The 26,974-nt window shown below is 46.6% G+C and overlaps 1 long non-coding RNA gene across 1 annotated transcript; it reads right to left on the bottom strand.

Annotated features, from left to right (window-relative positions):
• Positions 1-307: 307 nt before the first annotated feature.
• On the bottom strand, positions 308-17,599 carry LOC115299379. The gene is made up of 3 exons (XR_003912156.1): positions 17,538-17,599; positions 9,736-9,818; positions 308-1,004 (listed from the first exon to the last, which is right to left on the bottom strand). It is a non-coding gene; the product is annotated as an uncharacterized LOC115299379 (long non-coding RNA).
• Positions 17,600-26,974: the final 9,375 nt, after the last annotated feature.

Here is a 26,974-nt window from a genome sequence, read left to right as displayed (position 1 = left end):
CCAATGAGGTCCTAAGGCAGATCTGGTAGGTAGCTGGCAGGTGAATGACCCTGTCTTTAGGTTGTGGGGAGCAGTGGGGAGATGTCTTCCCTTAGACTTCTTCTCAGGGCTGAAGAGGCCTTTATTCCCGCTTCCAGGGCACTTTCCCCTCCTGCTGGCCTTAAAGGGATGGGTGCTCCATCAGGGAGAGTGTCACCTTTCTGACTTCAGGTAGACGTCCTTGGGAGCCATGCTGGAGGCAGGGACTGGAGGCCGATATGTGTATGTCCTAGGGCACGCGTACACGGGCTCCTCCTTCACTGTCTGCTTCTATATTTGGAACTGAGTCTCCCCTCTCTTCTCAGACGTTTCCAGAAACACCACTGAGTATCAGGTCCTGAACATGCATCCATTTACTCATCTCAACAGTTTCCCAAGTCTGGGGCCCCAGAGAGGAAAGGGAAACTCATTGGTCTTCTCGTTCTGAAAATCCAGCCTGGAGTTGCCATTGAAAGGCATCCTTAATCCTGCCTCAGCCACTCCCTTGCTTTGTGTCTTTGGATGAAGTCACTTACCCCTGAAGCTCAGCTTCCTCTTCTGTAAACCAGAAGCTGAGAATAATGATCATAATGAGCTCCCAGGGTTGTCAGGAAGCCGAGGGGAGAGCCGGAATGTGAGAGAGCATTGCAAACAATGGAACGTTGTACCAATGGAAGGCCTCCACTTTTCCATCACTTTGATCATCTTCCTTATCCTCAGGGTTGCCATCCCAGCCCTGGGGAAGAGTGGTTTTCTTGCAGTAGGAGGGCTTTGCTGGTGCGCTCGAAAACACCTGTCTCTCAAGTAGGCCCCACATGGGCTGCGTGGAAGAAGTGGATTTAATTTATAATTAGCTTTATTAGGGGTCCACTTCGGGGGTGGGTTCACCGGAGCCTTAACCCATATGTCCTTCGGTTCTCCTCTGTGACGGCCTGGGCCTCTCCAGCTGTGCATAGCTTGGCCATGCAAGGGGGTACAGGCAGGAACTGCAAAGGAAGCAGTAGCTAATGAAAAATTCAAGCTTATTGTTTGTTAAAAAGCCCTATCTGTATCAGATGGGATTCTCTAGGCTGAGAAGGGGGATGTGGGGTGGCCTGTGGCTACTGTCAGTTTGTCAGGTTCTTGCTTCCTGGAGGACCCAGGCGCAGGGTCTGGAGAGGATGGGGAGCTTCCTGGGCAGACGGCCAAGGACTTGGGGCAGGTTGTGGGGGAGCCTCCTCGGAAGCTCTGGCTTCTATTGTGTTGAAGCACAATGTCTCTGTCTGCACAGCTGTGTCTGTGTGGCAGGCATGTGCTGTGTGTGTGTGTGTGTGTGTGTGTGTGTGCGCACGCGCGCCTGTGTGCAGGCAGAGAAAGAGGGAAGACTAAAAAGTGCCCTGTTTAAGTCTCCAGAGTAATCGAGACACCTTCTGGACTGATCTGTGATTGGAGGAACTCCCACTCTGATATGAAGGCTGCACACTGTGTAGATAGTGTGAAGAGAGGTGTCCGTGCTCCGATTCAGGGGAAACCAGACTTGTGTAAAGGGGGCTAGTGATGAATTAACTCAAGGATACCAGTGGCATGGCGGCCCCTGCTGAGGTCCCCCCAGCCGGGCTGGTGTGTGAGTGTAGACGTGTAGCAGGGCAGGCTGTGGAGGAGGGCTGCTGCTATTTGTGTGGATGCTGGCAGTGGTCCCAGAGGAAGGGATGAAGGGGGGAGAAATTAGATCAGACTACTTGATAAACAGATTGAGGTTGTAAGCTGTGGCCGTCAGAAGAGGCTGCAAAGTTGAAAGCAGAAAAGACAGAATATAGAGGAATGTCTGTAAATGGGTCTGGAAAGGGAAGATGGCACCTTGGAATTGGGGCTCCAAGGGCCATGCGAAGAGCAGTGTCTGCCCCAAAACTGCACTTGAGGGCCAGTGAGGAAGGGCTGTGCTCCCCAAGGTCAAGGCTAAAGGAGAACGCTGGTCTTTTTGACAGACCTTCCCAGGGTCGTAGCTCATTACGGGGAATAATTTTGAGTGAAACTCTGTAAAGCAGGTTTTCATGATGATCTGTTTGCCTGACATTGATCTCTCTCATCGGGTGTGATCTGCACCCAGAGATTTCCTCGCTGTGGAGAAATAGATTCTGCAGTGTGGCATAGTGGAAAGGGCACAAGGCCTGGCATCACACAGACTTGGGTCCAGCTCCTGGCTCATCACTTCTGGGATGCCTTCGTTAACCCCCAGGGCTAGGTTTCATTGATTTCCATGGCCCCCAGGGCTTACTTGTCTCCATCTCTAACTCTCAGTACAGTGTGGAAAAACTACATACTTACGAATCAAACTAGTTTTCATTATGGGTCTCTACACCGGCCCCTTTGTAGACTGTTAGTCCAGATTATATTGACCTAAGATTTCTTCATTGTTGTGAGTCTCTACCTTTAGACTATGACCTCCTCAAGGGTGGGTACCACATCTATTTTTCTATAGGTCCCAAACACCTCGACCTGTGCCTGGAGTACCTGATTAATACAGTTTGTAACACTGAACTGATCTTTGGTGACATCATCGTTCATATCTTGGTTCTCATTGGTAAAACGTAGACAAGGAGTAGAGCCCACGCTGGGATTGCAGTGTGGCCTGAATGAAATAAGCACTGTGCTGAAAGGCCTGCGGGGCATCTGGCACATAAGGGGAGGTCCTCACACACTCTGTGAATGCATGAACTTTCTGGGCTTAGCATCCTTTAATGGAATGGAGAAGGAATTCTCATTCCTCAGGTGCAGATGATGGAGAGACCACGGATTCCAGGAGACCTCTTCATGGGGTTTTGTAAAATTTCTTCTCTTGAAATGCCTGCAGTTTAGGCTTTCCTGGTGAAGGGCCTGGAGCTGTCCTTACCACAGAGGGTGCCAGGGTCAAGGAGATTGGTTAGAGGCAGAGTTTGGTGGCAGAGAGGGTGGGTAGAGGGGAGGTGGGACGCTTCTTTCTGAGAGTCTGAAGAGGTCCCCCTTGCCAGCAGTGGGCTTGGCTTCTAGGTTGCACCCTGAGGATTGAACAAGAGGAACAAGCTATATTTATGTACCATGAAGACTGAGGGAGCACTCGGAAGAAACTTCCTGAGGCTTCCAAAGCTGGTTGTCTCCTTCTATCTCAAGGGATTATTCCTAAAGTTGAGGCAATTCCTGATAGTCTGGTTCAAGAGAAAACGGCCATTGATGACCTTTCCATTGTTTTGTCTTATTGCTTTCTAAAATACACCGCTCACCGAGGAATGTAGTTTTGCAAAAGATTCAAACAATGCGCACATTGGCAAATAAAGAAAAAGGTGGCCGTCCCTGTGGTTCGCAAGCTACTGCCTTCATTCTCACTTCCTTCCAGGGGACACTGCTGCTAACAGTTTGAGGCATATTCCTTCAGAACTTTGCCCACCCGCTTACATGTAAATGTACATAAATGAAAACAGATATAAACCTGATGAGGATCCTACTATTTGCATTGTTTCGTAACATATTTTTCTAGGAAATATGTTTGGAAATCTTCCCATGTTTGTACATATAGATTGGCCTTAAAGCCTCCATGGTATTCTATAGCATGGATTGTAATTTTTAACTTCTTTTAGTGGATACTTGATGAGTATTCTGATTACAAATGAAGTGGAAATGTTAAACATTATTAACTAATTATTGGTTTTTTTTACTGACTTGCCTATTCATGATCCCTTCCATTTTTATTTATAGTAGCATTTGGTCATTTATAATTGATTTTAGGTGATTGTCTAGAGTCCAGACATTATTCCTTTGTGTGTCACATGTATTGCAAATATTTTCTTCCAACCTCTCATTTGTTTCTTTGTTTATGAGTCTTTTATTGTACAAAAGCTTTAATTTGTAAGTTGTCACATGTGTCAACTATTTTCTTTATGGCCTTCCGGTGTTATATTTTGCTTGAAAAGCCTTTCTCAGATCTAGATGGTATATTCTTATTATCATGTGATATTTTTATTTATTTATTTATTTATTTATTTATTTTTAAAGTTTATTTATTTTGAGAGAGAGAGCACAGGCAGAGGAGAGGCAGAGAGCGAGAGAGAGAGGGAGAGAAAGAGAGAGAGAGAAAGAGAGAGAATTCCAAGCAGGCTCTACACTATCAACACAGAGCCCAATGTGAGACTTGAACTCACAAACCACGAGGTCATGACCTGAGCCAAAGTTGGACACCTGACCGACTGAGCCACCCAGGCGTCCTTCATGTGATATTTTAAAGTTGTTTTTCACTTCGTCATTTTGACATACCTGGACTTAGTTTTGGTTGGTGGTGTGAATCTATTATTTATTTGTTGTTGGAACGTGTTAATGATGTAGATGGATAAAGGCAGATAGTGGCAAAGATAATTCCAAATTGCAAAGAAATGTTTAGCTTTGAAATCATGTGATTGTATATTTTTATTTTGGGGGGTCATATTTCAAGAAATTACCAAGATGTTTGTGATAATAAATTTAAGCAATGCAGAAATACATAACATAAAAACTGAAGGTCCACCAAGCTTTCAGATCCAAATTTTTTAATGACAAGCACATCTTACAAAAGCAGGACACAAATTTGTTGGCTGTTTGCATTTCTTCTATGAATTACATCTTTATATATCTTTTATCAGTTCTTTTATCTTTTTTAAATTTTAATTTAATTTAATTTTAGAGATTGAGAGAGAGAGCATGAGCAGGGGAGAGAGAGAATCCCAAGCAGGCTCCACACTCAGCACGGAGCCCTATGCGGAGCTCGATCCCATAACTCTGAGTTTATGACCTGAGCTGAAATCAAGAATCAGATGCTCAACTAAGCCACCATGGTTGTCCTATTCCTTTCTTCTACTGTTTTTTTTTTTAATTGATTTGCAGGCAATCTTTCTATATTAAGACAGTAACTCTTTGATTATTATTTATGTTCCAGATATTTTGGGCATTCTAGTCTGTAATGATTATCTATTAAATAACAGAATTTATTATCAATTTTCATTTCATTCATTCATCCATTTATTCATTTCCGAAGGGCTGAACAACATAATGGAAAAGATCGCTGAACCATGAATAAAAACAGTGAGGTTTGTGACTTGGCACATCACTGTAAGTCACTCAAGATCTGTGTGTCCCTGTTCTCTCTTCCAAGATGAAGATGTTGCATTAAGCTCTGAGATCCCAAACTTCTCTGACTGTTGTTATTCAGCTGCGGTGTTCGCAGTGGCCGTATTCTCTGAGTCCAAGGATGGCAGATTCATATCCTGAATGTGTTGTACGAATGTCCATAGCAGTAGTTCTGATTCCCTGCCAGATATACTGACCAGAAAATGGAGAAATGGGGGGGGGGTGGATATTAGCTAAAGAGCAGAAAAGTACTGACCTGGGTCGGCCCAATCCCTCAGAGATGACACAGAAGGGCTGGGGAAGCAGGAGACGAGACTTGGCATCTTAGACAAGTCACCTTTCCTATCGTGGCCTCCGATTTTGATCTGGGAGGTGGAAATGGGGAACAGAGGGAGACCAGGAGTTTCTGAGCTTCTTGCCAGCTCTGAGGTTCCGTGATGGCCCACGAAAGTCACACGTGGTGCTTCTGTGGTTCCTGGGCTGGCTTTTTGTCTGCTCATCTCCCCTCCTCCCTCTTGCGGGAGGTAACCTCTCCCTCCCTAACACACTGTGCACCGGCAGCTTCTGTGTTAAGAGCATCGATCTGGCAGCTCGTGCCTGGCTCCGTCTGAGCAACTTGAGAACAAGACTTCTCCATAACTTTTTAAGCATCTTAGTAAAAAAACATTTTAGTCCCTCCCTGTCGTATTATCAGTACATGCTATTGTAGAAAAAAACCAAAGTTCATGAAGTGGGTAAAGGATCCTAATCATGGGAGACATCTACTGTTAACATTATCTCTCCTATGTGTTCTTTCTTTGCATCCTGTACACATGATTTTGTACTCTGGGGTTTTCACTCATAGCACAATTATTTCTTTATTTCATTAAATGTTCCATAAGCATAATTTATAATATATATCAGTGGGGCAGGACCTTGTATTGTTTACAAATATCTTCACGTGTGGATTTCATCTTTCCCCTCAAAGTAACAGTGGAGAAGAGCAGGTGTGGTTATCTCTATTGTGAGGATGGAAGCGAAGCTCACAGCGATTATTGGGATTCCCTTGGTTCATGGAGCTGGCCAGATGCAAGGTTGAGCTCCTTCGTACCTGCCGTCTGCATGGGCATGACAATTCCCTGTATTTTCACACTTAGCTGGTTCACTTCTGCCAATAATTCTGTAAGTAAGGTGGCTAGGGATTATTATCTTCTTTACTGAAGCAAACCAGGCTCAGAGCATTGAATGACTTGCCCAAGGACACAGAACGTCAGTGGCAGGACCAGAACTGGAATCCTACTTTCCTGACTCCAGATTTCGTACTCTTGTGTCCACAGTTGAGGACTCTTTCCACTTAAGTCTCAATGGAACAGGAAATTTGAGCGAGGCTGGTTGGCAGCAAGATTTCAGAAATGAGAGATCAGGGTTGTCGCTGGAGGGAAAGCCAATCCTCTAATCAATTCAGACATCATTTATTTATAACTGTAGAGGCTCGAAGAAGGTGCATGTCAGCAGAGGAGGAGGAGGGGGAGGGAGCAGTAGAACTCATCCCAGAAGGGGCCAGAGGTGTCCTGATGCAGGAAGTGGGGCCCAGGGAAGCTGGGAGAGGAGAGAGGACAGAACTCAGTACAGGAGTTCCTCTTGGCAGAAAGTGTCGTTCCTGGGTCGATGGGATAGGCCTTGGAGAGTTTTTCTTCCTCTGTCCCTTTGCATTAAATTCTTCAAAAGAAATGTGCTTTCATTGCTTTTCTCTCTCAGCCCAGGACAGAAATAGCTGGAAAGAAATGGCTCTGTTGTCCAGAGCAAATGGTGGGTTTGGTGTTTCTCCAAAAAGCTCTGGTCTCAGCTTGATTTTTCCAGAGCTGACCTGTCCGGTCTGATTTTCCATCAGCACTGAGACTGCTCAGTTCTCTGGCTTAGGTTCTCAGAGATGCGGGCTGGGAGGTTGTCTCCTGATCCTGGGGACAGCAGATGGGCCAGGGTGAGGGATAGTGGTGGGGGATGGGGAGCACTGGCTGGGAGACCTGGGTTTCCATCTAGCTGGTCACTGCATACTGTGTGCTTTGGGGTGGGTTAGCTTCTTGGATAAGCCCTCAGTTTCTTAAATCAAAGATGAGATGGTTGTAGTAGATGACATCCAGGGCCCATAGGATTCTGGTGTCTCTTGATTCATTTAAAGATAGTATAGCTCAGAGGACAAGTGGATCTTGGAGACAGAGTTAGACTTCCTGGGCTTCATCGAGCTCTGTCACTAGTGATCCCATTGCTATTGACTTATTAAGAGCAAGTCACTCAACTCTTCTGCCTCTCTTTCCTCACCTATGCAATGGACACAGTCGCTAACTCACTACCTTATTAGGATGATTAAATGGGTTAATTTGGTCAAACACTCAGAACAGTGTGTGGTATACAGTAAGTGCTTTTTAAATAAATATGTATTACTTATTAAGCTCAAGGAAAGATGGGGCTGGTACCAGATCGGATTCCTCCCACCTGGATGGCACACGGCTTGGCTCAGCTCACCCCAGCAGGGATTCACCATTGTTTCTTCCTCTTAGAGCACAGCTGGGACCCCATGGGTGTGTCCAGACTGATCAGCGACTCTGCACTCCCAGCTCCTTCCTAGCACCAAACTCAATATGCAAGTAACTAACTTGGATGCTTTCAAAGAGCCTGCTTCCTACATTATTTTATTGAATCCTCTGTCAACCTGGGAGGCCCTTGGTGGGGATGACACCAAGCTCACAGGCAGAAGACAGAGGCCCGTAGTTACGAATGGTTGCCCAGCTGCAGCTGTCCTGCTTGTCTGTGTAGCACTGGTCTGGGGTGAGGGCCTTTGGCCATCTGGGGTATCTGTGCTTGAGTTCACCTTATGGAGCATATAGGAGCTGAGCTCCGGGGAGGAGGGTGTGGACTGCCATGTGCCTAGTCAGTAGACCTGATTTTTGCTAATCATGTAGAAAAAGTATACAGACTTACCATGCTTCTGAAGTTCACTCCCTTATTGTTGAACATTTAAGCTATTTTCAATTTTGAGATATCATTATGTACCTATTAAATTAGTAAAAAATTATTATTTCAGAAGCTTAGAAGCAGTTATATGTGTATTTGCTGATGGTTTCATAAATTGATCCAGTTTTTCAAGAGAACAATCCAGTACTATTTAAGAGCTATAAAATTATTCCTACCCTTTGACCTGATAATTCCACTTCTGAGAATATACACCAAGGAAATAGCTTAAAAGAAAAAAAAATAAGAAAGTAATTGCTCTTAGAAATGCTATTTATAAAAATTGGAAGCAATCCAAATGCCCAGCCATCAGGGTTTGGCTTAAAACCCACAGTGTATTTACATTCTAGAATATGATAGAGCTTTTAAAAATGACAAATATGGGAACCATGTCAAGGCGTGGACAAGTATGCACATATGAAATAATGACGAGTAGAAAAAGAGGTAAGTATGTATGTTTGTATGCATTTTCCAATGACAACTACACAAAGAAGGCCAATATTTGTTCAGTGAGCTGACAAAGGTTAGATGCAAGTTGGCATTGCTTTAAATGTTTATTAAATAGTTTAAGCTTATAGTAAAAATAATATGGGTCCTTTTATAGTCATAGATAAATAAGACAAGCTACATAATTTGCAGGGATCACTGCTAAATGAGAATATGGGGTGCTTAGTTAAAAACAGGTTTGAAAACACCTGGGTGGCTCAATCAGTTAAGCATCCGACTTTGGCTCAGGTCATGATCCCATGGTTCGTGGGTTTGAGCCCCATGTCAGGCTCTGTGCTGACAGCTCAGAGCCTGGAGCATGTCTTCGGATTCTGTATCTCTCTTTCTCTGACCCTCCCCTACCCACACTGTCTCTCTCAAAAATAAATAAAAACATTAAAAAAATGAGAAAATAAAGGTTTGAAGATGATGACAGCAGAGCTTTAAACCACACGCAGGTTTTTGCAAACTCTGGGTCCCAGTAACTGCACTGTGAGCCTGTGAAGCCGGCCATGGCTAGAGCTGTTCATCCAATCTACTCACTTCACCGATAAGCAAAATGAGTTCATGAAGTTCAATTTTGCCTAAGAAACCTCAGATATGCCAACAATCCAAGGCCCCCCTTGGAGCTTGGAGTTGTCATGGAGATGACGACCACCAAATGGGTGTGGTCTAGAAAGGATGTGGTCACAGAACTGTGGCCATTTGTCAGTAGGCCTTGCTGACCCAGCTGGGAGGTCCCCCGGCGCTTTGTTCACCCACCCACGCATTCATTTATTAAGCATTTATTCACCAGTCACGTATCTCTGGTGCTAGGCTGACCGGGAAACACAGAAGACAAAGACATGAGAGCTTAGGGTTCACTTGCAATGACAAAGGATGATATTAGGTTAAAGCTATGGTAGTTTGGGCTAGTGGTTTAGGCATAGCAGAGGGAAGCCAGGGCTCTTCTGGAGGAGCTGAATGACCCCTGGGTCTTGAGGATGGAGTGCTTTAATCAGGAAGGTGAAGGGTACCTGGCTACCTAGGAAACAACATTCTCTACAAAGTCCAAGTGAAGACGATATGTTTGGGAGCAATGTCCCATGATCCACTAACAGGGAGAGAAGTCAACTAAAGCTCTGAAGTCTTTACCTGGAGATGAGCTAGGAATTTCCCATTCTGTGTTTATTTAGCAGACTTTGTTACCTTGAGCCTGTTGTTCCAGTATACAGGATCTGTCAGAGAGAGAGGGAGACACAGAATCTGAAGCAGGTTCCAGGCACTGAGCTATCAGCACCGAGCCCATTGCAGGGCTCGAACCCACGAACTGTGAGATCATGACCTGACCCGAAGCCGGATGCTTAACTGACTGAGCCACCCAGGTGCCCCAGAAGTCTCCTTTTTCTATTTGAGTCAATTTAGATGGTTTCTAGTATTTTAGAAAAATGCTTAGAGCAACTACATTTTTTTCCACAAAATGATTGTCCTAGATTTTTTAATCATATGATTTCATGGGCTTTCATGGGGCTCAAGTTCACGAACCGTGAGATCATGACCTGAGCCGAAGCCGGATGCTCAACTGATGGAGCCACCCAGGCACCCCATACAGAATCTTTTAAGATGGATGCTGGCATCATTCTTGGGTTCATACCATCTCAGGTTGAATCAGCATGCTATCCATTGCCATATCCAAGTGGTCAATGGGAGTACTGATCCTCCACTGGAGACTTCCATAAGTTGTCCACAGGATTGAGAGGCTCTGCCCAGTATCTTCCTGACCCAGAAACATAGAGATTTTCTGGCCCATCACAAATGAATTTTGTGAGATGGGCAGTATTGTTTTTTAAGTTTTGTGGGCACTGCTTGCTATTCTAAAAGCTCACAGACAGGCTAGCTGAGGACATTCCTCCTCCAGTGCCAGAAATTTCTACTTTGACCTACTCCTGAGAACTGAGGGTTATCCATAGTGAGCTTAGAAACAGAAAAATACAGAGCTCCTTCCCTGTCTTCCCCCACTCTCCCAACACACACTGTCCTGGCCACACATCTAGTCCTTGGCTCAAATGTGAGTACCTGCTCCTAGTGTGTAGAGCTCCATGTGTCATGTCCTTGACCACTGACTACTCCATATGGGGCCAGTACAAATGTCCAGAAAAGCTTGACCCAGGCAATGACTAAAGGACTGTTCAGTTCATTTGTTCTTAACCTTCAAATATTGTCCTTTACTACCCAGCTGAGTTTGTGCTTGCTACTCAGTTTTAAGAATTAGTCATCTTGGGGCACCTGAGTGGCTCAGTCGGTTAAGCATCTGACTTTGGCTCAGATCATGATCTCCCGGTCCGTAAGTTCAAGCCCCACGTCGGGCTCCGTGCTTGGAACCTGGAGCCTGCTTCAGATTCTATGTCTCCTTCTCTGTTCCTCCCCCATTTGTGCTCTGTCTCTCAAAAATGAATAAATGTTAACAAAATTTTAAAAAAGATTTAATCATTTTTTGTATTTCCATGTAAATGTTGTTAGTGAAAATATTTGAGAAAAAGTTGCTCTATTCATATTACCAAAAAGAATCATCATCGACAATCTGTGATAACCACTTTGTCTCTATGCATATAAATAGAGAGCTCCTAGGTAGTTGGGGAAATAATTTGGCCAAGATGGAATCTTACTGTGCAGGGCATTTTTATCAAACATGTATTAAATTTAACTGAAATGTTTCTTAATGGTTATTTATTTTTTGAGAGAGAGTGTGTGAGTGGGGGAGGGGAAGAGAGATGAGACACAGAATCTGAAGCAGGTTCCAGGCTATCAGCACAGAGCCTGACATGAGGCTCGAACATGCCAACCAGGAGATCATGACCTGAACAGAAGTTGGACGCTTAACTGACTCAGCCACCCAGGTGCCCCTATCAGAAATTTTTAATAGCACAATAAGAAATTCAAGAAATTGACAGAATTTCTGAACATCAGATGAATTGTTTTCACCACTAGGAATATTAATAGATTCTTAAAATACATTCAAAATATATTCCTAAAATAGCCTTCAAAATTAAGAGATAGTGCCGTAAATATTAAGAGAGTAAAGTAAGTTCTAAGCAGAATTTCCATTTGAGATAGTATCCAGTGACTCTTTGTTATGAGAAATAAGAAAATTGGCACGTTACTCTTACCCCCTCACTTTCACACAATGCAAGGTGTTTGTTCAGTGCACTCCTTTCATATTGTCCAAAGTAGTCACATTCATTTTCTGCTCTATAACTGCAATTTCTTTTTTTTGTTTGTTCTTGTTGTTGTTTTATTTTTTTCATTTTTTAAATTTATAGTTTATTGTCAAGTTGGTTTCCATATAACACCCAGTGCTCTTCCCCACAAGGGCCCCCCTCCATGTCCATCAGCCCCTTTTCCCCTCCCCTTCAGCCCTCATGTAACTGCAATTTCTACATGGACCAAGGATTACTGGGGAATGCTCACTGCTGGTTGTCAGTTTTTTAGCCACAGATTTTCTCTCTTCAGATTATTTCGATTCACTATTTGGTTGACCAGATTCATTGTCAGATAGTTTTTCTGAGGAGGGAGGGTCCTTATTTTGCATGTGTGATGGGGTCTCTGTCTGTTGGCTTTACACTTGAAGTTACATATTTCTTTTTTTTAAGTTAAAATAATTTTAATTAATTTTTTCTTAATAATCTTTTTTTTAAATTTATTTTTGAGACAGAGAGAAGCACATGTGCACGTGTGCAAATGGGGGAGGGGCAGAGAGAGAGGGAGACACAGAATCTGAAGCACGCTCCAGGCTCTGAGCTGTCAGCACAGATCCTATGCAGGGCTCAAAACTACTTTCTAATCCATGTATCAACCAGGCGAGGAGGGAGTTATTCTTATATACAGATGAGGGAACCAAAGTTCAGAGAAGTTAAGTTACCTGTTCAGGGCTACACAGCTACTGAGCAAGAGGGCAGGATTTTAAGCTTAGGCTAAGCACTGAAGCAGGTGATCAGTCTTCTCCAAAAAGCCATCTCCTGTGACTCAGGGCTCAGGGAACACTGGACAGAGGTAGATGAAAGGCAAGGAGGCAGGAAGGACTGGAGGTTCATCAAAAGGATATTTCCATAGGCCAAGGGACAGTTGACTCTCGGACAGGGGATGAGAAAATCCATGGAGTTGTTCTCTCCACAGTGTTTCCTGAAACAGAGCTTGTAACTTCTCATCCATGGAGGAAGTGGATACTGACCGAGGACTGGACAAAATGAGCCTGGTGGCCACTGAAGGATCGTGTCTTTGTCCTGGATGACTTGGAATTTTTTAGACCAGTCTCGGCTTGGGAAGCTGTCTGGATGACTAGGAGACAAAAAACCAAATTCCTATCTGCCAGATGAGTACCTACAACTTTTTTTGGCATCCCAGGTAGGGCACTGCCAGCAGAGTCTGTGCCACATCACTGGCCATCTGTCACTGTGAGGGATACCTGGGGAGCCTGGCAGGCAGCAGGAGGTGTCCATCCCTGGGAGAGTGGGACCCAGAGTATGGGAGAGGTGGCCCCGACAAAGGGCGGCAATTCTGGATCATTCTGTTGTTCTGCGTAAAGGTCTTCTTCCCTTCACCAAATATGGGGCCTTTTTGGCCTAGGTCACTGAGCTATTCCTGGAAGGTAGGCAGCCATCCAGGGTTCTAGGCCGGAGCTCTGTAAATAAATGCCGTGGAGCTGTTGCCCAGCACCCCCAGGGGCCATGAACTCAGTTGGCCTCTGCACCCAGAAAGGGGAGTGTCAGAGAGACAGGGACCCGGAGTCCACCCTTAGTCAGCCTCTAGGTGGTCCCAGTGGGGGTTCCATCACCCTCCTTCAGCCCCTTGTTGGCTCCTCACTGATGCAGTGATCAAGGAAGGCTCTGGATGCGGCTCTGGCACCTGGTCTTGGGGTCTTGAGCCTGGTGGAGAGGATCTGGGTGAGTAGTGTCTGTGTGAGCCTGGCTGGCCCCGGCCTGAGTGGAGGGACCAGCAGACAGCTGAAGAGGAGCTGGAGCCATTCCTAAGACAGTAGGTCCCTTCTTAGTTCAGAATGACAAAAGCTGAGGGACTCCTGGGTGGCTTAGTCAGTTAAGCATCTGATTCTTGATTTCAGCTCAGGTCCTGATCTCACTGTTTCCGGAGTTCAAGCCCCGCCTCTGGTTCTGTGCTGACAGCATAGAGCCTGCTTGGGCTTCTCTCTCTCTCTACTCCTCCCCCATTCATGCTCTCTCTCTCTCTCTCTCTCTCTCTCCTGCCATCTTAAAAAAATAAACAAAATATTTATTTTTACTAAAAAATTTTTAATGTTAATTTATATTTTTGAGACAGAGAGAGACAGAGCATGATCAGAGAAGGGGCAGAAAGAGAGGGAAACACAAAATCCAAAGCAGGCTCCAGGCTCTGAGCTGTTAGCACAGAGCCTGATGTGAGGCTTGAACCCACTAACTGCAGGATCATGACCTCAGCCCAAGTTGGATGCTCCACTGACTGAATCACCCAGGTGCCCCAAACTTTTGTTTCTTTTTAAAGAATGACAAAAGCTGAGAGGATGAGACTGGAGTCAATACATTTACGATGAGTCTGAGAAGCATGAACGTAGCCTATGCCCGCATCATCTAGAATACGGGAATAAGACATGACAGTGCCGAGGTGAGGCCCAGCCCAGCTTTTCCTTACCAGCTGGCCAAGTTACATAAGTGCTCTGAACCTCAGTGTCCTCAGCTGTAAAAGTTCAAGGTTGTTGGGGAGTATTCTAAATAGGTGAAGTGCTTAGCAAGGTGTCTAGCACACAGGGCAAGTGCTCAATAATTGGGAGCAATCATCATCATCATCATCATCAGACGTTTTTAATTAGTGCCTTTGGAGTCACATACTTCCATTGGAGGCCACTTTCAACATGTAGTTTAAAAAATTTTTTTTATGTTTTTTTTTTTTTTTGAGAGAGAGATAGAATGTGAGAGGGAGAAGGGCAGAGACAGGGAGACACAGAATCGGAAGCAGGCTCCAGGCTCTGAGCCGTCAGCACAGAGCCCCATGCAGGGTTTGAACTCAAAAACTGTGAGATCATGATCTGAGCCAAAGTCAGGCACTTAACCAACTGAGCCACCCAGCTGCCCCAACTTGTTGATCCTGGTGAAGTTCCCTGACCACTCTGGGCCTTGGCTTCCTAATCTCTACAATGAGGCTAATAATAAGAGCAGTACTTTTCAGAAAATTGTTGGGGTGACTAAAACCTGCTTACCATAAAAGCACCTGGCACCTCTTAATGGAAGAGCTCCAAATACATTTGGTTATAATGGGGATACCCTCATAAGTCCTTGAAGGTCTCTTTAGGACCCTCTTCCCAATGAAGTACATTTTCCATGGCAGGGGTCACCTCATGAGATTTATCACCTCAGGAGATGATGCAGATTAGGGACTGAGTCAGGGGTGTTTCAGAGGAAAGTGAAGAAATCCAACCCAAATTAGCCTGAAAAACCAGGAAGACTAGTTGGACTGAGCTGGGCTCAGGCTCGACCGGAGCCTGGCGTTTTGACAACGGCGTCAGCATACTGTCTGTACACCTTGCGCCCTCTTTTCCATTGTGCTGACTCTTTTCTCAGGCAGGTTATCTCCTTGTGGCAGCAAAGCCAGCTGCTGTCAGTGGCAGGGAGGCCACCATCAGAGCGAGAAGTGACTCTGCCTCACCCTGAGCAAGCATTGCACTCCTCAAAGCAATGGTGAGTCACGAATCACGAAGCACAGAGCGGAAGTGGTGGATCGCATGGCCAGCACTGAGGCACGGCCTGAGGGCCCTGTGTCTGATGGCCGCACTGGAATCCGGGCAGGGGGCATCCTTCCCATAAAACAGAGGAGGTCACAGTTACCAGAAGAAGAGAGAAGGCTGGCTGGTCAGGCAGAGGCAATCGCTGGTGATTAGAGTTAAAAGTATGCTCTAGGTAAATCCCTGGATGACCTAATGCATTGTCTTAATGGGCTGTTAAGGGGAGTGGAAAAGCTCACAAGGCGTCATTCTATGGGTCCCTTGGTGCCCTGGCAGGAAAGGAAGCGTGGACTGGGCACCCACTAGACTGCCCTCCGCACACAGCCAGTCCCTAGACCACACACACACCCTCACCCCTGCCTGCAGGGAAGTCTTGGAGGGCCCACTGCTCCCCTTGAGCTAAGGTGGTCCAGGTTTCACGATGGTCTGAAGGCTGCCAATTCATACCTTGCTTGGACACTTGCTGGGAGGGGACACAGTGAAACACAGACGGCTCTGGACTTGGAATCCGAGGCCGAGGGACTATGCCATCCTGGAGGCATGACCTTGAACACATTGCTGCCACAGGCATCCTGCTCTGCCCAGAGAGGGGCTGGGCTGCTCGGTCTCTGACGTCTCTCCCAGTGCTGACATTCTGGGAATCTATGAATGTTATTAAATTCATGAATCGGCTTCTTTGCCTGGAACAAGTCAGCTTAAAATACATGCAAATTGCACTAAGTATAGCTGTTCCCTTGCTGAGGAGGCAGTCTGGCATATTTACATGGTTTGGAATTGGCTGCTGCATGCACGGGGTGGGGAGCAGTAACAGGCTCTGAGGCCAGGCTCTTAATGTAAGTGGCGTTCTGGACCATTCCCAGCCTGGAGTCCCGAGGCCCGTCGTTTGCAGGGAGGGGGAAGGGAGCAGCTCATACTGGAGGCCAGATATGCCAGGATCCATTCTGGGTTCTCTCTCTCTAAGATCTTATTGAATCTTCATAGCAGTCCTTGAAGGTATTATTGTTACCATTTAATCAATGAGAAAACCTATAGCCTGCCCAAGGTCACATAGAGAGTCAATGCTGAGGTTACCCTCGAATGTTGAGCCAGGTGGAGCTAACTCCAAAATCCATGCTCTCTCTACACATTAGGCCAAGTCGAGCTTCCTCTTCACACTCCTGAGTTCATCCAGACTACCTGTACTTTGGCCATGGTCTTGTGAACTAGTGCTGAGAGTCTTCATTCATTCATTCATTCATTCATTCAATCAGTACATGGTGGGCATCTGCTGGGCGCTAGGTGGTATTCTAGTGATTCTGCAGTAAATAAGACAGACACAGTGTCAGGACTCTTGGAGGTTACATTCTGGTGGGGAGTCAGAAAATAAACAGGGGAATAAACAAATGAAATGAATTGCAGATGTGACAACGCTCAGAAGATCATAAAGTGCAGACACCATGAACACCAGGAGCCCGGCCTAGAGGTGGGCCGTTTCAGAAGGACCTGTCTGAGGGCTGGTGCCAGTGAAGCTGAAAACAGATCAATGCCTCGGCGAGGGTCAGTCAGTGGCCCTGGGCTCCAGCCTCAGCACCTGTCAGCTTTGTCACCTGGGGCAAAGCACTCACTCTTTCTGAGCTTCAGTCTCCCATCTGTGAGAAGGAAGTGACACCTCCACTGAGAGGCGGGCTGGGAGAACTGTAACAGTGTATGTAAAGCACCCAACACAGTGCCTGTCATGTTATTGCTATTGTCACTGTCCTTTCTGGTCTCGGCCTGGGGCCTGCATCACTCTTGGGAGTGAGGCCGCTGTATCGAATCCCTCTGTGATGAACCCCAAGACCATCAAGCTTTGTAGGCTTGATACAAGTAACGGATCAGGAATAGGGGGCCTGGTTCCAGGCCTGACTCTAATGACTGCTGCTTGGTGACCTTGGCAGGTCAGAGGCGACCTTGCACACGAGGTCCTGTGCGTCTCCTCTTCCTGCCTCCTAGGATGGCTGTGGCACATCAGGGTAGGAAAGAGCTTTAAACACCTCTTCTCCAATCCAGCTCTCTTGTCCAACCAGTAGTATGACCTTGACAAATTGCTTTGTCTCTGGGTGCCAGTTTTCTCATCTGCCAGAGGGGTATAAGAATTTCTGCCTCGATGTCATTGTGAGGCGCAGAGGAGACATAGAATGTACGGCGGCCCCGCCCTTATCCATGTTCTCACCTTCCATGGTTTTCGTTACCCATGGTCAGCCATGGTCCAGAAGCATAGGATCCTCCTGACATATTGTAAGAAGGTCAACAATAGCCTAAGGCTATGTCACAATGCCTGGCCCCTGTCATTTACCTCACTCCATCACATCCCTTTGTCATCTTACATCATCACAAGAAGAAGGGGGAGTAAGCACAACAGGGTATTTTGAAGGAGAGAGACCACATTCACATGACCTTTGTTAGAGTATATTGTTGCCGTTGTTCTAGTTTATTATTGGTTGTTGTCGTTAAGCTCTTACTGTGCCTAGTTTATAAGTTAAACTTTATCACAGGTATGTATATATTGGAGAAAAACAACGTGCATACTGTTTAGTACTATCTGTGGTTTCAGACACCCACTGGGAGTCCAGGAGCGCATCCCCCGTGGATAAGGGGGATCAGTGGGCCGCCTGATAGAAATGGAGGGCTGTGTGCATAGGCTAGGGTCACACTCACCCCCACTGTCCCCCAGCCTGCAGAAAGGTGCCCTAGAGTGGCTTGTTTTCTGAGAACGAGTGGGGAGCATTGGGGCCCAGAGGGAAGACACATTGGCCAGGGGCTAAATTGGAGCTACTCTTGAGGTGAAGGTGGGGACCGAATTCATGGGCCAGTTCTCCAAAGATGCACAAATGACTGGCTCATGTCCTTCCCACATGTCTCAGCCTGAGGAAGACTGGAGTTGGGTCTGCACCTGGCTCTGTACAACCAGAGGGAACAGAGGAGTCTCGGGCCCCTGCTTTGAGCCAGTGAGCACTCACAATGCCTTGCAGAGAAGATGGCTCGGCTCCAGAGAGGTTAAGCAACATTTCCAGAATCACAGAGCTTATAAATGAATTTGAATCTAGTTTTGTCTGACTCCCAAAGGCAGACCCTGTTTTGTGGAGCCTGAAACATATTCAATTTTGGGAAGGCCAGGGATGAGGAGGATAGAGGAGGGGGGTCTTTAATACAACATTTGGTAAGAAAGTGAATATTGGTCTAGAATGAGAAGAAGGGGCCTTGGGAGGACCCATGTAAGTGAAGACCCTTTCTCCATAAACACAGAAAACATCATGACCACACCATTCCTCATAGAAATCCCTAAGGATTAACACTCTGGGCCTGTAGGGAATCACCTCATTTAAGCCCTTCATTTTCCAGAAGAAGGAACTGCGGTGAACCTGTCAGGTGCAACTAACTGGGTTTCAGGTGGAAATGTGATGTGCCCTGGAGAAAACAGCTCACAGCATCACACATATCTGGGGTCTAAGGCGCTCTGCATCACTTTCTTAGTGACATGAACCTCTTCAAGTGTCAGTTTCTTCATCTGTTAAAACAAGACAGAAATACCTACCTTATAGGTATTGGGTATTGAATACTATAAAGAGATAAAGGATACAGGGCACATCATAAGGGTGTCCTGGAGTCATGAGAACTGACACTGTTGTCTGGGAGCGGGGGTGGGAGGATATGGGCTCCCTCCTGTCTTGCTGGAGTGGAGACCCTGGGGGAAGGGGCAGGGCAGAACAGAATCTTGCTACATTGTAGCAACACTGAACATTGTAGCAACACTGAGGGAATTTCTGGAGGAGAGGGGGTCACTTGGGGGAAGCTCTTCAGCTCCATGATGGTCCTGGATCTGGGGAGTCGCATAGGAGGGTGGAGGGAGGAAGGTCCCATGGCTCTGCTGATAAATGATGCACCATGGAGGTAGCACCGGACTGGTGTCAGGTGCCCCAGGCTCTTGATTTTATCAACACTCACTTTGTGCTCTTGAACAAGTCCCTTCCTGTGTCTGAGCCTTAGTCTTCCCATCTGTTAATGAGTGACATGATCTCTAAGGGCCCTGCTTGCCCTGATTTTCTATTCATCCAGGCCCCAAGAGCAGTTATATATCTGGGTAGAAACAAGAGATGTGTTATTTTGCAGGGAGGCCTGGAGGGAGGCAGCTGCGGGCCTGGTGGGGAGGCTTTGGCTGGCAAATCTCAATGTATATCCACCCCTGGGTGGGGAGCACTATGGACAGTGTGTGGTTCCATATTAGAGATGTGGAAAGACGCCAGTGTCTCAATAAACCTGTTTGGAGAATAGCAGGGAGGAGGAACCCAAGGCAGGTACCTCAGCGTACAGACCGGAGCCTCTCCGATCCGTGGAGGAAGAGCTGGGTTTCTCCAAGTTCACAGGCACAAGCCTACCCAGGCCCCTGAACAGTGTTGAAATCTGTTGTGTTGTCTGACTTCCAGGTATCCCGGAAGGAGGTCTACGCACCCAGGCACTCAGAGGCGTAGCCTTCTCTGCCATCCGCACAGAGCCCTCTGAGTCCTGGTAAGGGGCATTGCTTGAGCACTCAGTGCTGTCCTACCCCACCCTGCATCTATCTCCTTCAGGGCCCCCGGAGGCAGGCCCATTATTTGTGATCCTCCTCCTTTCCCAGAAGCCCTAGCATTTCAAGCCCCAGCAGGCTCTGCACTCTGAATCCCACAGCCTAGGGCTGGCCTGACCTGTGTTCTTCGTGCACTCTGGGTGCCTGGTGGTGGGGCCAGCCAGGCCTGCTGGACGGGGCCCAGGGAGTGGCAAGTGAGGCTAACTCCCTCTGACAAGCCCAGGAGCTGTGCCCCAGGGGCTGGCCAAGCTGTGGCCCGGGGCACTCCCGCTGGCAGGGCAGCTGGTCACATTGATCTCGTAATTAAATCAGGGCCAGGCCTGGCTGACCGTCTGGGCTCTGACCCTACTTGGGCGCTGGCCCTTGGCTCCCAGGATGGACCAGCATGTGCCTCTCAGAAAGCGGAGGCTTTGTGGCTGGATGGAGATGGGGCAATGGGGTATCTTACAAGAGGTGCTACTGTGATTCTATCTGCGGTTAAGAAGGGCCCCCTCAGTAGCGCCTGGCTGTCCATAGCTAGGACTCTGGGGAAGGGGCGGGGCTAGAAGGTGCAGACCTTACTTACATGAGCACCAGGACAAGGGGTCTCTGCTTAGCTTGCATGGATTTATCTATCACAGGGAAGGGCGGTGTTGTGCCACATGCCCAGGCCAAAAGCTTGATGTCATCTTGGATACCTTTGTTTTTCTTGTTTTCTTGTTTTTCTCACACTGTACATTTAACTCACCAGCAAATACTGTTGGCTCCATCTTTTTTTTCCAAGTTTCCAATTTAAATCCAAGTTCGTTAACATATAGTGTAATCCTCATTTCAGGAGTAGAATTTACACTTACATATAATACCCAGTGCTTGTCCCAACAAGTGTCCTCCTTAATGCCCATTGCTCATTTAGCCCACCCCTCACCCAAAACCCCTCTAGCAACCCTCAATTTTCTTTCTGTATTTAAGAGTCTCTTATAGTTTGCTTCCCTCTCTGTTTTTATCTTAGTTTTCCTTCCGTTTTCCTATGTTCATCTGCTTTGTTTCTTAAATTCCTCATATAAGTGAAATCATACGATATTTGCCTTTCTCTGACTGACTTATTTAGCTTATCATGATACATTCTAGTTCCATCCATGTGTTGCAAATGGCAGGATTTCATTCTTTTTGATCACTGGGTAATATTCTATTGTATATGTACCACATCCATTCATCAGTCAGTGGACATTTGGACTCTTACCATACTTCGACTATTGTTGCTAATGCTGCTGTAAACATTGGGGTGCACATGCCCCTCTGAATCAGCACTTTGTATCCTTTGGATAAATACCTAGTAATGCAATTGCTGGGTCACAGGGTTGTTCTATTTTTAATTTTTTGAGGACCCTCCATTCTGTTCTCCAGAGTAGCTGCGCCAGTTTTCATTCCCACCAACAGTGCAAAAGTGTTCCCCTTTCTCCACATCCTCACCATCATCTGTTTGTTCATGAGTTGTTGATTTTAGCCATTCTGACAAGTGTGAGGTAGTATCTTGTTGTGGGGTTGATTTGTATTTCCCTATGACGAATGACGTTGAGCATTTTTTCATGCGTCTGTTAGCCATCTGGAACGTCTTCTTTGGAAACATGTCTGTTCATGTCTTTTGCCCATTGCTTTACTAGATTATTTGTTTTTTGAGTGTTGAGTTTGTTAAGTTCTTTATAGATTTTGGATACTAACCATTTATCTGATATGTCATTTGCAAATATCTCCTCCCCTTCCGTCAGTTGCTTTTTAGTTTTGTTGATGGTTGCCTTCCAGTTTTCTCAGAACCATTTGTTGAAGACACTGTCTTTTTTCCATTGGATATTCTTTCCTGCTTTGTTGAAGATTAGTTGGCTATACCTTTGTTTGGATCCATCTTCATACATAGGATATACAGATTGGCTACCTAGATTGGCTTCAGAAGCCACCTGCTTCTCCCCAGCCCCTCTGCCACCATAACCCTCCAGGCTGCCAGCCTCTCTCACCTGCATTATCATGTCACCTTCTTGCTGGTCCTCCCATCACCATCTTTGCCTGCTATGGAGTATTCTACACACAGCAGTGCTGTGATCACGGAAAAACATGTCCAATCAATTCCTTCCTCTGCTCAAAAGCCTCCTGTGGCTTCCCATCTTACCTGTGATAGATTCCAGGGTCCTTTCTGTAACTACAGTGTCCTAGGAGATCACAGGCTCCCATTGAATCCCCTTCCCAAGCTTTCTGGCTTCATTTGTTGCTGCCTCCCCCTGCTCTGGCCTCCAAGGCATGCCCTCTCCTGCCTGGAGCCCTCTGGCCCTGTCATGCCCGGAGCCTGAAATGCTCTTCCCACATCAGTCTGCACGACCCCTTCCCTGGCTTCCTTGAGGTCTCTGCCTACACACCACCTCATCCAAGAGACCCTCTTAGCTGACCCAACGCACAAGAGCCCCCCACCATCTCTCTCTGTCTCCTCTACCCCACGAGAGCACAAGCTCTCACTAATTGGTTTATTGATGTATAGTCATTCTCAGACTAGCAAGGAAGGGGGTTCAATTCTTTGCATTCCCCACAAAATCAAGGGAGGTATTGGAGCAGGATAGGGGCCTCATTCACACTGCCTGACTTTGTGTGCATCTCGCTTGCCAAATGCCACAGCTCTTGACTTCTTTTGAAGAAAAACGTGGTACCCTCAGCTTGCTTGGCAGTTGACCAACTAGCATTCCAGTTACCAATTTACTGTGTAGCCTGAGGCAAAATGCTGTCCCTCTCTGGGCCTCAATCTTCTCATCTATAAAATGAAGCACTTGGTCTAGATCTGACAATCCAGGAATTTATCTCGCTTGACCTTCTCACCCCTCACCTCACTCTTGATGACAGTAGATGTGAGTTACGTTCTTTTGCTTCCAGCTGGGTGTCCTTGAAAAGTCATCATCCGTTCAGTGCCTTGGTTTTCTCCTCTGTAAACTGGAGACGATAATGCTGCGGGGCCCAGCTACCACCTAGATGTATCATAAGGCTCAATAGTTAAAAATTGCTGTGGAGTCTGGATCATGAATAAGAGAAAGACTTAGCAGTATGGGCTTTGGAGCCACAAGGCCTGGGTTCACATCCTGATCCCACAAGTTATGAAAGCTTCCATAAACCTCACTTCCTTGTGTATAAAATGGGGATAACTAGTGCCTTCCACCTAGGGTCGTCATGAGGAAATCAGTTAATATATGTAAGGTGCTTAGAACAGGGGCTGGTACAGAGTAGTGTCATATGAATGTTTGCTTTTATTATCTGTTCATGGAATCATTTATTCATTCTGTAAGCATCGATCAGGAGTCTATTCATATGTTATTACTATTTTAAGGTTTATCTGCTCCCCTTCCCCAATATAATTTTTCCTCCGCCTTTCCCTTCTGAGGGGAGGAGCTGTCTTACCATGAGATATTTTTAACACAAAGAGGACATATTATTTACCTTGGATTCTCAGAACCTACCAGAGTACCAGGCACATACAAGTGCTTTGCAAATATTCACTGAATTGATGAGCAGTGAGGAGGTCCCAGCACTGGCAGCATCTGTTAAATACTGATTATGCACCAGGCTCCCTGGCAAGTGTTTTATAGAAGGCTCTTATCCCCCCAGTTCCACAAGGTGGATGCTATCACCCCATCTTGCAGATGAAGAAGTTGGGACTCGGCAAGCTCAATTACCCAGACAGGATCCAGTGCTGGGCTTCTGAGGCTGACCTGCTTGTCCAGAGCTGAGGCTCCTTGCTGCCTGGGGCACTTTCTCCCCCAGAGTGGAAGGTATTACTTATTGAGCACTTACTGTGTCCCAGGCATTGTACCAGGCTCCTTCCAATATGCATTTCATCCTCATGGCTGCACTGTAAAGAGAATGGATCTCTGACTCCCATCCCCGCTTTATAAATGAGGAGACAGGGGTAAAGCTGTGGGAGGGAGAAGGGAGGAAGGTGAAGGAGCAGGGTGAAGGCAATCCCTCTGGCCACTTTCTGACCAGAAAATGCAAATTGAAGAGGGAGGCTGGGGGAGGGGTGCAGACCCCCTAGGCTTCCTCCTTTTTCTAGATCAGGAGCTGAGGCTCAAGGGAGGAAAGCTTTTTCAGGAACTTTTAATATAGCGATTGCTCATTCACACCCCACAGCCTCGTGAATCCCATTGACAAAAATACCTGAGGAGGGTGATCCGAGTCCATTGCACCTCGGAATCACTAGACTTCCTGACTCTTCCCCAGTATCTTCATTCCTATATTTTCCTAGAGGCTCCCAGAGATGAGAGGTTCAGGGGACAGCGTTCGAGTCCTAGGTGACTTTTGCTGCAATGTCACTGTAAGACCCAGCCGGAGTCGACCCCACCAGGGGGTTGTGGTGTCAAACCATGGGCATTAGACCAGGTTTCGATGGCTTCCAGCAATCTTGAGTCTGAGTTCTAGATTTGCCTCGTACTGGCTTTGTGAGTGTGGATGATCTCTGTGCCTCTTAGCCTCAATTTCCTCATTTGAAAATTGAGATAGTGATGAAGACTTCACAGAGTTCATTGTAAGGATTCGATGTGATAAGACAGGCAGACTGTCCAGAACAATGCCTGCAAGTGGGTTCCTTACATCTTGGTCAGATTTGAATCATTTATTCAGTTAGCATGTTTAGTGACTCTCCAAGGTGCGTAAGGAAACCTTCCTTTTCTTGATTTGATAGCTTCAAGGCTCAATGCCTTAGGTTAAGCTAAAAATGATCAAAACAGGTCCTAGGGTTTTGTGAGGATTTGTTGACTGTGTGTGTATGTGTGCGTGCGTGTGTGTGTGTGTGTGTGTGTGTGTGTGTGTGAGTATGTGTAACCCAACCCTGACTCCAAGTCCCAGCATTGTCTAAGGTACCAAAGTCTCCTCAGTCTTAGAATCTGGGAAGCCTGCAGAAACTCTTTAGATTCTAGGCCCTTGGGAAATGGGAAAGGTTTGGCCTGGGGGCTGCTGTGGGGCCAGGCCGGCTTTGGAGGGCAATTTCTCTGGGCTCTGTGGGAATGTGTGCCATGGACAGGACATTAGAAGGTGTGTGGCACCCTGACTGTGGACCATATGCCTCAAGTGATTGAGACCACCTAGATCTAAAGGTCAGTAGACCTCAGAAGTGGAGTTGAGAGGTCTCTTGTAGGACCAGAGAGAAATACAGAAGTAAGGGAGCCCTAAACGTGGCCATATCTTTGCTGTCTCAATGACAGGGATAACTTGGCTACCACTGTGATGATGTGATGTCATTGACTCAATGAATATTTATTGTGCCTGGCACTGTCTCAGATGCTGGAGATTCAGAGATTAACAAGACACTTAAAGATGCTTGGGAGACAGAAGGCACAAGTGACCAGAACACAATGGCTGTGGTCTTACTTCACACATCGTTGTTGTTAGCTCCTCAAATAATCAGTGAAAAGAGGGTAAGTCTTCATCAGAACAGACCTGGGAAGAGGCGCCTGGGTGGCTCAGTTGGTTAAGCATCCGACTTCAGCTCAGGTCATGATCTTGTGGTCTGTGGGTTTGAGCCCCACGTCGGGCTCTGTGCTGACAGCTCAGAGCCTGGAGCTGCTTCAGATTCAGTGTTGCCCCCTCTCTCTGCCTCTGCCCAACTTGCACTCTGTCTCTCTCTCTCTCAAAAGTAAATAAACATTTAAAAAGAGAACAGACCTGGGAAGAGGCTGATTTTCTGTGGTATAGAACTCTCCGTGCAGGTGGGACATTTTCCTTCTCAGGTCCCTACAAATCATTAAGCACAGAGCCCTGGCTCGGGTCCAGGTTGGAACAGGTACAGGCCCAAAAGCCTTGATCTTTCCCTGATAAGCCAATCGCTTTCACTTGTGGATGTGTTGCTTACTGACTTATGAGAGGGATTGGTGTTTGTGAGGGGTGGTCTAAAGGAACAAGAGGGAGAGGTAATCAGAGCTAACAGACAGATTCAGAAATGTCCAGGCCTCCTCTGGTCAAAGAAATGCAGACTTGCCTCATTTGCATGTCATTTAAATAGCACTAATTTCACATCAGAATATGAGGTCCCTTCCCCACTGCTGGGCTAAACCAGTCTGGGAAACTGCAGGGCTGTGGTCCAAGCACAGCTGTAGCACAGGGGTGAGATGAATACAAAGAGGTGTCCTGGGAGCAGGATCTGGTCTAGATCTGTGTTGTCCACTAACTCACTGTTGGTAAGGTTTTGTCTCCCCTGGAAGACCCATAAGGGCAGTGTATCTTAAGCACCAAGTATATAAAAGTATTTTTTAAATAAATTAACTTTTTTGGAACAAATGACAATGACTTTGGGACAATTACTTTCATGGGCACTGGGGAGGTGTGGGGTGCAACTTTGACCAACAGTTTTGCCTTCTGGGGCCATGAGCAGGTGTGGACACTCTTCATGGAAAAATGGATCTCCCACACATCATATAATTCTGGGAGTTTTCTAGATCTTCTGAAGTCAAGTCTTGTCTCTCAGTCCATATTAGCAGCCTCTGGACCAGAAGAGGTTGAAAATCTTTCACCTTTCACATCTCAGCTTCCTCAGAATCCTGGCCCACTTGTTCTCTCAGGCCTGGGAATCCAAGAGAGAAGATGCATGCACTATTTTTCTTGGGTTCCTACTATTCACAAGGTGCTCACTGAATCCTCACAAGATAAGGTAGGCATCACGGGTAAAGAGATGAAAGACCTGAGGCTCAAAGAGAGTGAAAGAGTATGCCCTGGTCACGGAGTTGGGATTCAAACCCAAGCCTCTGGCTCCAGAGCCTGTCTCTTTCTCTAGGGTTAGCTGTATTTCTCACTTGTTCCAATACACCTCCGCTCCTCCCGCCCAACACATTGGCCCCAGGATGAAGGGGGCTCGGACCCCACCCCGTTAAACACCTCTTTTCCTTGCGAGGCACCTGCTGGGCAAAGCCCAGGCTCCCAGCCTTTGTGGTGCACAGGGCACAGGGTGGGCACCCCAGGCCAGGCAGGGAAGGATCCAGTGTGCTCAAGTGGCACGGGTGGTCTGCCCTTGAACTAGCTGAGCCATCCCTGCCACCCATGGAGAAAAG

This window comes from Suricata suricatta, chromosome 8 (genome assembly GCF_006229205.1).
Source record: "Suricata suricatta isolate VVHF042 chromosome 8, meerkat_22Aug2017_6uvM2_HiC, whole genome shotgun sequence".
NCBI lineage: Eukaryota > Metazoa > Chordata > Mammalia > Carnivora > Herpestidae > Suricata > Suricata suricatta.
The sequence above is the reverse complement of the archived record's forward strand: the minus strand, read 5'-3'. Positions and strand labels throughout refer to the sequence as shown.